At 26.2% G+C, this 9,394-nt stretch overlaps 1 protein-coding gene across 1 annotated transcript in view; it reads left to right on the top strand.

The window, feature by feature from the left end:
• The first annotated feature begins 227 nt into the window (after window positions 1-227).
• Window positions 228-9,394, top strand: part of LOC106784118 (dopamine N-acetyltransferase-like) — a 17,540-nt gene continuing 8,373 nt past the window's right edge. Inside the window, exon 1 of the mRNA XM_014743273.1 lies at window positions 228-451. The gene's annotated coding sequence lies outside the window, so the exon portion shown is untranslated. The remainder of the gene's footprint in view (window positions 452-9,394) is intronic.

Genomic DNA, 9,394 nt, shown 5'->3' on the forward strand with positions numbered 1-9,394 from the left:
ATATAAATATATATGTAATATATTAACATTATATATGTTGTTATATATTATTTTATATTAACGTACCAAATACACATATGTTGCATCTATATATATACATATATATATATGTATGGATACTACGTAGGTATCTATATAAGTGTGTATGTATATTTAGATACTCTCTACGAAGGGATATTACGCGGCCGGATGGTAATGACCCTCCCTGTCGATGCAATGATCATCCTTCTTGTATTTGCAGTACGTAACTAACCATAGGCCAAAGGGGACACGATCTACGTACCGTGATCGACAAATTCCTAATAACTCGATCATTTTTTTTTTTATTTTCCTTATACCCATATTTTATCTCCACTCATTCTTTTTTTTTCCCACTTGGCGTGTTGTGCACTACGAGTGTGTACGTTTATCTCTCGAGGCACTTCTTCCTAGATAGGACGATTCAAATTAGGTGAGTGTGCGAAATCACAAATTTTCCTTTTTTTTTTCTTTTTTTTTCTATGACATTTCTTTTAATTAAATTAATTCGAGTTTATCGATAAAATTTTTATATGAAGAAATTCTTTTTCTTTTTTTTCTTTCATAATTTTTGTTTTGTCGATAACGTTAGGGATATGATCTTTGAAAATTGTAAATCTTTCATTAATTTTAATTAATTTTATATTGCGTTATTTTCTCGTTTTATAAATTCGCATTATCGTTATTGAAGATAAGTTATCATGGTCGATATAGACACTATAATATATCATTTTATATTATGAAACCAATTAGTTGCATATTGCGCTTCAATTTATTCTGCAATAATGTCAAAGCAACGGATCGTTCATTTTTTGTGTTTCGTTTTTTAATCAAAGGTTTTAGAAGAAAAAACATTAATCGTAAGTATACAATATATATATATATACAGAGTTTTGTTTTCACCTAACTACACCACCTCAAATATATTACTTATTTCGTACGATAGAATCAAATCTCAGAGAGAAAGAAAATATTTTGTTCGAAGGGCCAATACGGTGATGAACCGAATTTTATTCTCAATATCCATTTTCTTTGTCGAGATTTTAAGGTCATTGCATGTTTCTTAAATGGGACTGCATACTTTCACTGCAACAATCTTATAGCTTGTAAAGAAACGAATCCAACGAGATGCAATATGTTAATCTTTACCGAAAAAATTGTGAAATGTTGCATTTTGTACAAGAGAAAATTTTTTGCTTGCATGAGTGTTTTACACGTTGATTTGCATTTGTGAAACATTTCACGATTTTCTCGGTAAAAGTCACTTATATATATTTTTTATTATTATATATTTATATATTTTTTTATTATTATATATATATATATATTTGTTATTATTAAATATATATATTTTGTATTATTATTATAGTGAGATACTTCCCGTAACTATTGATTCAATTTACTCATTGAATCATTGAACAAATTACAGGGACTAGAATTTGAAGTTAAATAAAAATCTTTTTTTTTTCTTTTTTATAATAATTTTTGAATTTTTTGATACATTCTTGTTTATAACGAAACTAATAAATTTTTTAATCAATTTTCGTAATATTATTTATTTATTACTATAATTTGAGAAAACTATATAAAGAACGTTTAAATTACGTACTACAACTTTTTTTTTTATTATTGTTATTATAAGTCAAGTATAATTCAGATCATTCAAATAACGCTTGTGTGATAAATTATAATTAATATGATGATTAATGTATAATTTTGTGATAAATTTTTCTAATTGATATTGACAATGATTTTTTTTTCTTATTTTAAGCGTGTTAAAAATATAACATTTTTTTGGTGAAACAAAAAAAGAAGAAGAAAAAACAAACAAACGATTTCTGGCGAATTTTGCAAAGTCTTTTACGATTCATTAATTTTTGTTTCATTAATAACGAGACAAGCGTGGAAAAAAACGACGTCGAACTCGATTGCAACAACATTTAATTACATTTTATCATTATGGGTGTCAATTCATTTCGTTCTTGTTGTTTTTTATAACGATCTCATTACCATCGATTACCATATTACTGTTAAGTCGATAAAACAAAAAAGAAAAAATGGAAATGAAAAAAAATTTTATTCGCAAAAGTTTACAACCGTTAAATCGTTTTATGCTGGTTTTTAATAGTTGAGTTTTATTATTTTATGCAACGTCTTAATAAACGGAAAATGAATAATAAATGATTGTAACAACGATATTGAGAGACGTTAATGTTAACTGCTCATTAATTAGGGTGGAGAAAAAAAAATACGCTTACAGACGACAACAACACAAAAAACAAATATTTCCTCAGTCACAACAAATGGTTAATATTATATTTGTTTTGTAACAATTTATCTCACGATTTTTAGATTTATCTTTTTTTTTTAAAGTAATAAATTTTCGTATAAAAATCTTTGGAAGAAAATAAAAATAAAATAATAATCTCGAGATAAACGTTTTTACTCGAATCACCCCGTGTGGATAAGACGTTGATTATAATTTAAAAAAAAAAAAAAAAAAAAAAAAAAAAAAAAAAAAAAAAAAAAAAAAAAAATATAAAATAAAAAAAAAAAAAAGAAAAAGTAATATAATATAAAAATAAATAATAAAAAGTTTATATATACAAAAATATATATATATATATATATATATACACAACTAAAATTACCAACTTTTATTATAATCACACTAACTGTCAGTGTTTTTTAATTTCATTTATTACGAATGATACAAAAAGTAATGAAAAAATAAAACAAGTGCATAATATAATTTATCGGTAGGCGTGTTACGCATGATATATACACACACACACATATACATAATTATTAAAATTTATTTAAAAGGTTAGAAAAAAAGGAAGAAGAAGAAAAATGAGAAAGTGAGAGACAAATAGAGAGAGAAAGAGAAAGAGAGAGAGAGAAAAGATACTAGCTGCATTAGATTTATGGTACGGGTATATATCGAATAGTGATTATGGGGATATTATTAAAATTTCAGATACCCATTATTTATATTAAAAAATATTTTAATAACGTATAAAAATATGTTACAATAGACTTTAATTATGCTTTTAATACGTAAGAGAGGAAGGAAACGTATTATTATCGTATACCGAGAACACGGAGGCACGTGCACTAGTTTATAAAATTATGATATCGAATAGGATAAAAAAAAAAATAAAAAATGAAAAATAAGAATAAGAAGAAAAAGAAGAAGAAGAAGAAGAAGAAGGAGGAGGAGGAGGAATAGGGAAAAGGGTGGGGGGATGGGGGAGGTGTAAACATTATTACGAACTATTCTGATGCATGATGGCATTGGGTTCAATGGTAATTAATACGCTTACATTACATGTCAGTTAATAGATTCATTACACGCGAGAAGTTACGTTCGTTCTTTTCAAGGTGATCAGGAATATACTCTTGGTCACTTGTCATCGTTTATTCGCTAACTTATTTATTTTTATTTCTATGAAAACACGATTTCTTTCTTTCTTCTTCTTCTTCTTTTTCTTTTATCTCTTCTTTCGTACATTTTTTTCTTTTTTTTTATCACTGAACAACACACCTCACCTAACGTTAGATCATTTCACACCTTCCGCGATTGATCGAATGCCATACTTGCAGAATAGTTCTCGTTCCTAACATACATAAGATATAAAAATAGATTTAAATGAAGCAATTTTCTAAATTAATTCACACTAGTTTTTTTTCCTTTTATTTCCTTTTCTTTTCTTTTCTTTTTTTTTTGTCCTTTTTCGTTAAATTTGTGCAACGTGATTTCTTGTTACTCTTTGGTACCAATAAATTTATCTTTTGGTAATTCGATATTATTGTATTTTAATTTTTTTTTCAAGTGTAATATAATATAACGTAATATAAATAAGAAAAAAAAATGAAAAAGAAAAAAAAGCAAAACTGTGCGACACGAGAGGCTTAATAAAATTATCGTTTATTATTTCACAAGAAAAAAATGACTCGTAACAATATGTGTGTGTGTGTGTGTTATTAAAATTATAAAATATATTTTATATTACAATTATATATCATTAATTCGAAGGACGAACAAAAACAAAAAAGGAATTACTCGATGCAATACTTAATGTTTTCGTAGTAATAAATTTTCTGATACTATTATTCGATATGATCTCACGTAAAAAGAAAAAAAAAAAGAAAGAAATGAACAATTTTATTTCCTTTTAATTAATATCAATGGGAAGAGGTGGAACACGGAAAAATTCTCAAACACACGTGACAAAAATATAAGTTTCTGAAAGAATCGATCTATTATTACGATTTATACGTACGATAATAAATTTAAAAACGCATATAAAATCAAGAAAAAGAAAGAAGAAAATTATTACGATCGTTTCTGTATGTGTGATCGATTGTTGCCCACGTTCATTTTATATTACATATAAGTACGTCGCCAGATTACCTTGTGAATTGTTCTAAACAAAAACGTAAATGGATAAATAAAAAAAAATCAAACGCGAAGAGATAGGATTCGATCGAAGCAACGAGCCTCTCGTTTTTTCTTCCTTTTTTTTTTTTTTTTTTTTTTTAATGAAAGATCAATAAGAGATCTATCGATCGATAGATAGATCGATACCTACTGATTTTCTTTTTTTTTATTATTAACAACTATGAATACAAAGATAATTGTTTTTCCGTATAAACGTTGAATAAAAAAGTGTCTAACTGTTGACAGAAACAGTTGGATTTTTTCTTCTTCTTTTTATTCTTATTCTTTTTTTATCTTCTCGTATTCTTTTTTATTATTTTATTTCTTTTTTTTTTTTTTTTAAATTATCGTCTTATCTATCGCCAATATCTGGACACAAAATATTCGTACGCGAACGAGTAATTTACAATTCAATAAGTTATTCGTATCTTACACTTCGTGTTTCCTGGAATCAACATGCGCTGCGTTATATATTCGAAAGATATTTGCATGAAAGAATCGTACAATTAAAATTCTAACTTACATTTATATACATAGAGAGCCGAAAGAGAGATAAAAGAAAAAAAAATAGAATAAAGAATAATAATTACCGTTTGAAACGAGAGATTAATCGAGATTAGTAATGTTTTTATTTAATATTAACGGAGAATACACGATTGTATTGTTTCAAAGTCATTTGATCCTAAATTTTTTTCTATCTTTTTTTTATAATACATTTTTTTATAATTTTCGAAGAAAAAGTATTGAATATTCGACATTAGAGTTTAAATATTTTCTAAAACGAAATACCTAACATACCGGAAATTTCATGTTTTATCGTACATTTCACTACGTTCAAAAACGCATTCGTATATTATTATAATTATAACTTGAAACGCTTACGCTCTTCGCTAAAACAAATATAAATGTTATCAACGTTCCGTTAAAATTCGTATAACTAAATTGAGAATGAGAAAAAAAATGCGTATTTAAAAAAGGAAAAATAATTGCAGTTCAAAAAATAAAATATCGAAAGTCATTTTAGCGTTATCTTTTCGAATTAAAAAAATTCAAGGTCAAATTAACGACGACGACGACGATAACGAAGACGCCAAACAATTCGTCAAATTTTCCCAGAAGGAAAGATTTGTTTTCTTTTTCTTTCAATTTTTATCCTCAAATTTAAATATTTCATATGAAAAAATGGAAGATGTTTAACTCTGTATGTAAAACAAAGTATCATAAGTGCGTTCATAGATACATATGCACGAACATACGTGTGTTTAAATGTATATTTATACCATATCGTGTACATAGATCTATATTTGTTTATCTTTCAAATTAAAACTAGCTTTTGCATTTGATTTTATTTATTTTTTTTTTTGTTTTTTTTTTCAATCACTCACCTAGCGCTAACTTTTATACATCTCATACTTCAATAAAGTTACTAACGTTACTCAACGTGAGCTCCGATCCTGGTACGAACTGGAACAACCTGGGGTTGGAAAAAAACAAAAAGAAAAACATAATAAAAAAACACAGAAACCTTAAACAAAAACTATTGAAATAGTAGAATATGATTTTTTTTTTTAAAGGTACTTATACAACAACACAACGTAATATATCGCGCATACTACTGTCAATGACTGTATTTTTTAACATGACTTTTAATTACGCACACACACACGCAAACACACACACACACACACATATGATAATTTATATCTTCAATAATATCCTTGCGATATACATTTCATATAATACTTATATAATCTGATAAAGAGAGAGAGAGAGAGAGAGAGAGAGAGAGAGAGAGAGAGAAAGAGGGAGATACATTTTTAAATATGTAAATTAAAAATATTTGTTACAATTTTGTAACAAACGTATCGTTCGAAAAAAATATTATTTCGAAAAGTCTCCCCTCCCCCCTAAAAAAAGGAAAAAAATTAGTTACGAATAACGATGCGTAACACCCCCGACAAAACAAACGAATAAATTTATATTTCGTTTGATCGATTAATTTGCTTCAAAACTTTTCACCCCATTGTCACCTTCTGCCAGCCTAAACAAAAAAAAAACCAGCAATAAATTGGTTTCAAAAAGATTACAAAATTTGTATCGGTCAATTCGTAATTATAAAATACATAATTATAATCTAATAACATTGTGTATAATACAATAGATTCAGCTCGATGAACCTTACTTGGTATAAACAATATAATTGTTTCGACGTGACCTTGATAATGCAACCGAGACCCGACGCGATGATGATCTTTGACGTTGATCTGAAAGATTATAAATATGAAAGAAACAATAATTTTGTCGAGGTCAAAAGAGGATTCTCTCGTGTTACCGCATCCGGTTAGTTCTGAACATGAAGATATATATATATGTATAATAAACTATAATGTCTAATGTTTCAATTAAATGTATAGAGAGGAGTAATAATAATTCATCGTGGTTGATCGTTTCATTTATCGAAGGTCAAGATGATTATCGATTAATCGGTAATATCGATCCGAACGGAAATCCTTTGAATTTCCGAAGGATCCAGTCTTATAGATTTATCGTAATAAAAAAAATTTATTTCCCGTAGATAGGATTATTATTATTATTATTATTATTTTTATTATTATCGATGTTAGAGTAATATATGTTCATGATTATGAAAGTGGTCTAAGTTAAAATTAAAAAAAAAATCAGTTTATCAATTATTTCACATCCCATTATTTTAAATTAAATTAATTCATTCGTAATTTTCACACGATATTGTCAAAAATGAACCGTTAGATAGTATTTGTTATTTCAATATTATATAGAATTCATTTAGGGTTTCAAATGTAATCCTTTAATTATATCGAAACAAGAGATATATGACTTACAACCACTTTCATAATTATAGACACATATATCCCCTGTTGTTTGTTCAATCATTCGCATTAAATTACATTATTTCTATTCGCTTTTTAAATAAAACGTTATATAACCACAGATGTTAGGTAAACGATCAACTTACGAGCAATAACCTTATCCCGTTTGAATCCGGTTTAAAATTTATGGCACACCTTGTTAATCTAGTATACACTTACGACTACCTTTTACTTTTAGATCGAGAACAATAAACATTAATATTAATCGAATATATCATTGTTTTAAATGATCGAATTATTGGTATAATTATATATATATATATATATTTTTGACAATTTTTTTTGTTTGTCCAATTTTGCGTTCAAGTTTGTTACATTTGTTTTTGTTTTTCTTTTTTTTTTTCATATTTTTAAAGCTCCAGTCAAAAAATAGCCGACCGATTTTAATTTATACATCTTCTTTTTATTTTTTATTTCTCTTTGTATTATAAATTAAACGTTATTAATTTTCTATAATTTTTAATAATTGTTTATTCGATCAAAGAGGAGACCGGTTTTGATTTTCGAAAAAGAAACTAAAAAGAAAAAACGATGAATTCAACTCTAATCACTATTTCGTATTATTATTCGTCATCCAAGAAATATATTTTTTCTTTGTTTCTTCGATCATTTTCGAAGAAACACAAAATAAAATGTATTATTTAGTTTTATTATTTTATAATTATTATCATGAATCTCGACATATTTGAATTTTTTTATACGTTTGATTTCAAAAAAAAAAAAATAAAAAAATAGAGAACTAAGATATGTACTTGTTGAATGAACATTTCTCGTATATATATTATTTAAAACAAATTGATTGATTGATTGATTGATTGATTGACTGCTTGTTTTGTAAGATATTTATAGAAACTATTTATTTAGATTAAAGTTGATCTTTGAAAATTCCGAAATATCAGATATATTTATTTATCGTTAACCAAAGTCGTGTTTGATCTCAAACCATTTATAAGTAATCTCATTTTTGTTCAATATCAAAGATTATTCAAGGATCAAAGCTTTCACAAGATCACATATATCCTCGATCCAAAATGATTCATCTTACGTGAACGTAAAGCTTCTAGGATAATTTTCAAACGGATACGCCTATCAAAGACATTATCTTTCAAGGTATATATATATATATACCTACTATATAACATGTCTACCTACTATTGTCACGTGATGAAAGTTAGATAATTAATAATTTGTCATTATTATTTTTTTTTTCCATATTCATCGTGTGCCAAGTTAATCTAACTAACTGCTATTTGCCTATTTATATTCTTTGAATGATCTCGAACTATCTTAAAATCTTTATTATTTATGCATATTAATAATAATAATGATATTACTCGATTAATCTCTCGATTATCGTAACATCGATATATCATTTTTTTTTGCTATTGAATATTATTTATTTCAATGTTAAAACTTTAAAAAAAAAAAAAAAAGAAAGAAAAACTAAATCCTTAGTTATATTATAGTTGTTAGACCTTTCGTTTCATATCAATCGATATTTAAATGTTACAAAAGGTTCTCTCCTTGCATTAATGTTAATTTCTGCAATAACGTCCTTTTAAAGTATACGGAACAATCGATAGGATACATGTTTTCAATTTTTATATACGTTTCTTCTATCTATATCACAAACCTCCACGCATATTTATACGTGTAATCTCTTATTATACTTACGTGTATAGAAATATTGCATACGCAGAGACAGGTGTATGCACATGCAATACATAAATAGATCTACATTTATATTAACATCACATGTACGTTCTTATGTACCCATAAATACACATTTTCATCGTATTTACTTACTTACACATACATATATACGTATAAATTTTACGTTTCTATTTACACATGTATACGTATACATTATACGTATTTATTTACACCACACACAAACACACACACACTCTCTCACACACACACACACACACACACATACATACATACATACATACATCGTACATACTTACATATACATACATATGAATTAATACTTATGTTATACCAATGTACATGTATATAT

Source organism: Polistes canadensis, unplaced genomic scaffold (assembly GCF_001313835.1).
Source record: "Polistes canadensis isolate GaletaPanama2010 unplaced genomic scaffold, ASM131383v1 scaffold_30, whole genome shotgun sequence".
NCBI lineage: Eukaryota > Metazoa > Arthropoda > Insecta > Hymenoptera > Vespidae > Polistes > Polistes canadensis.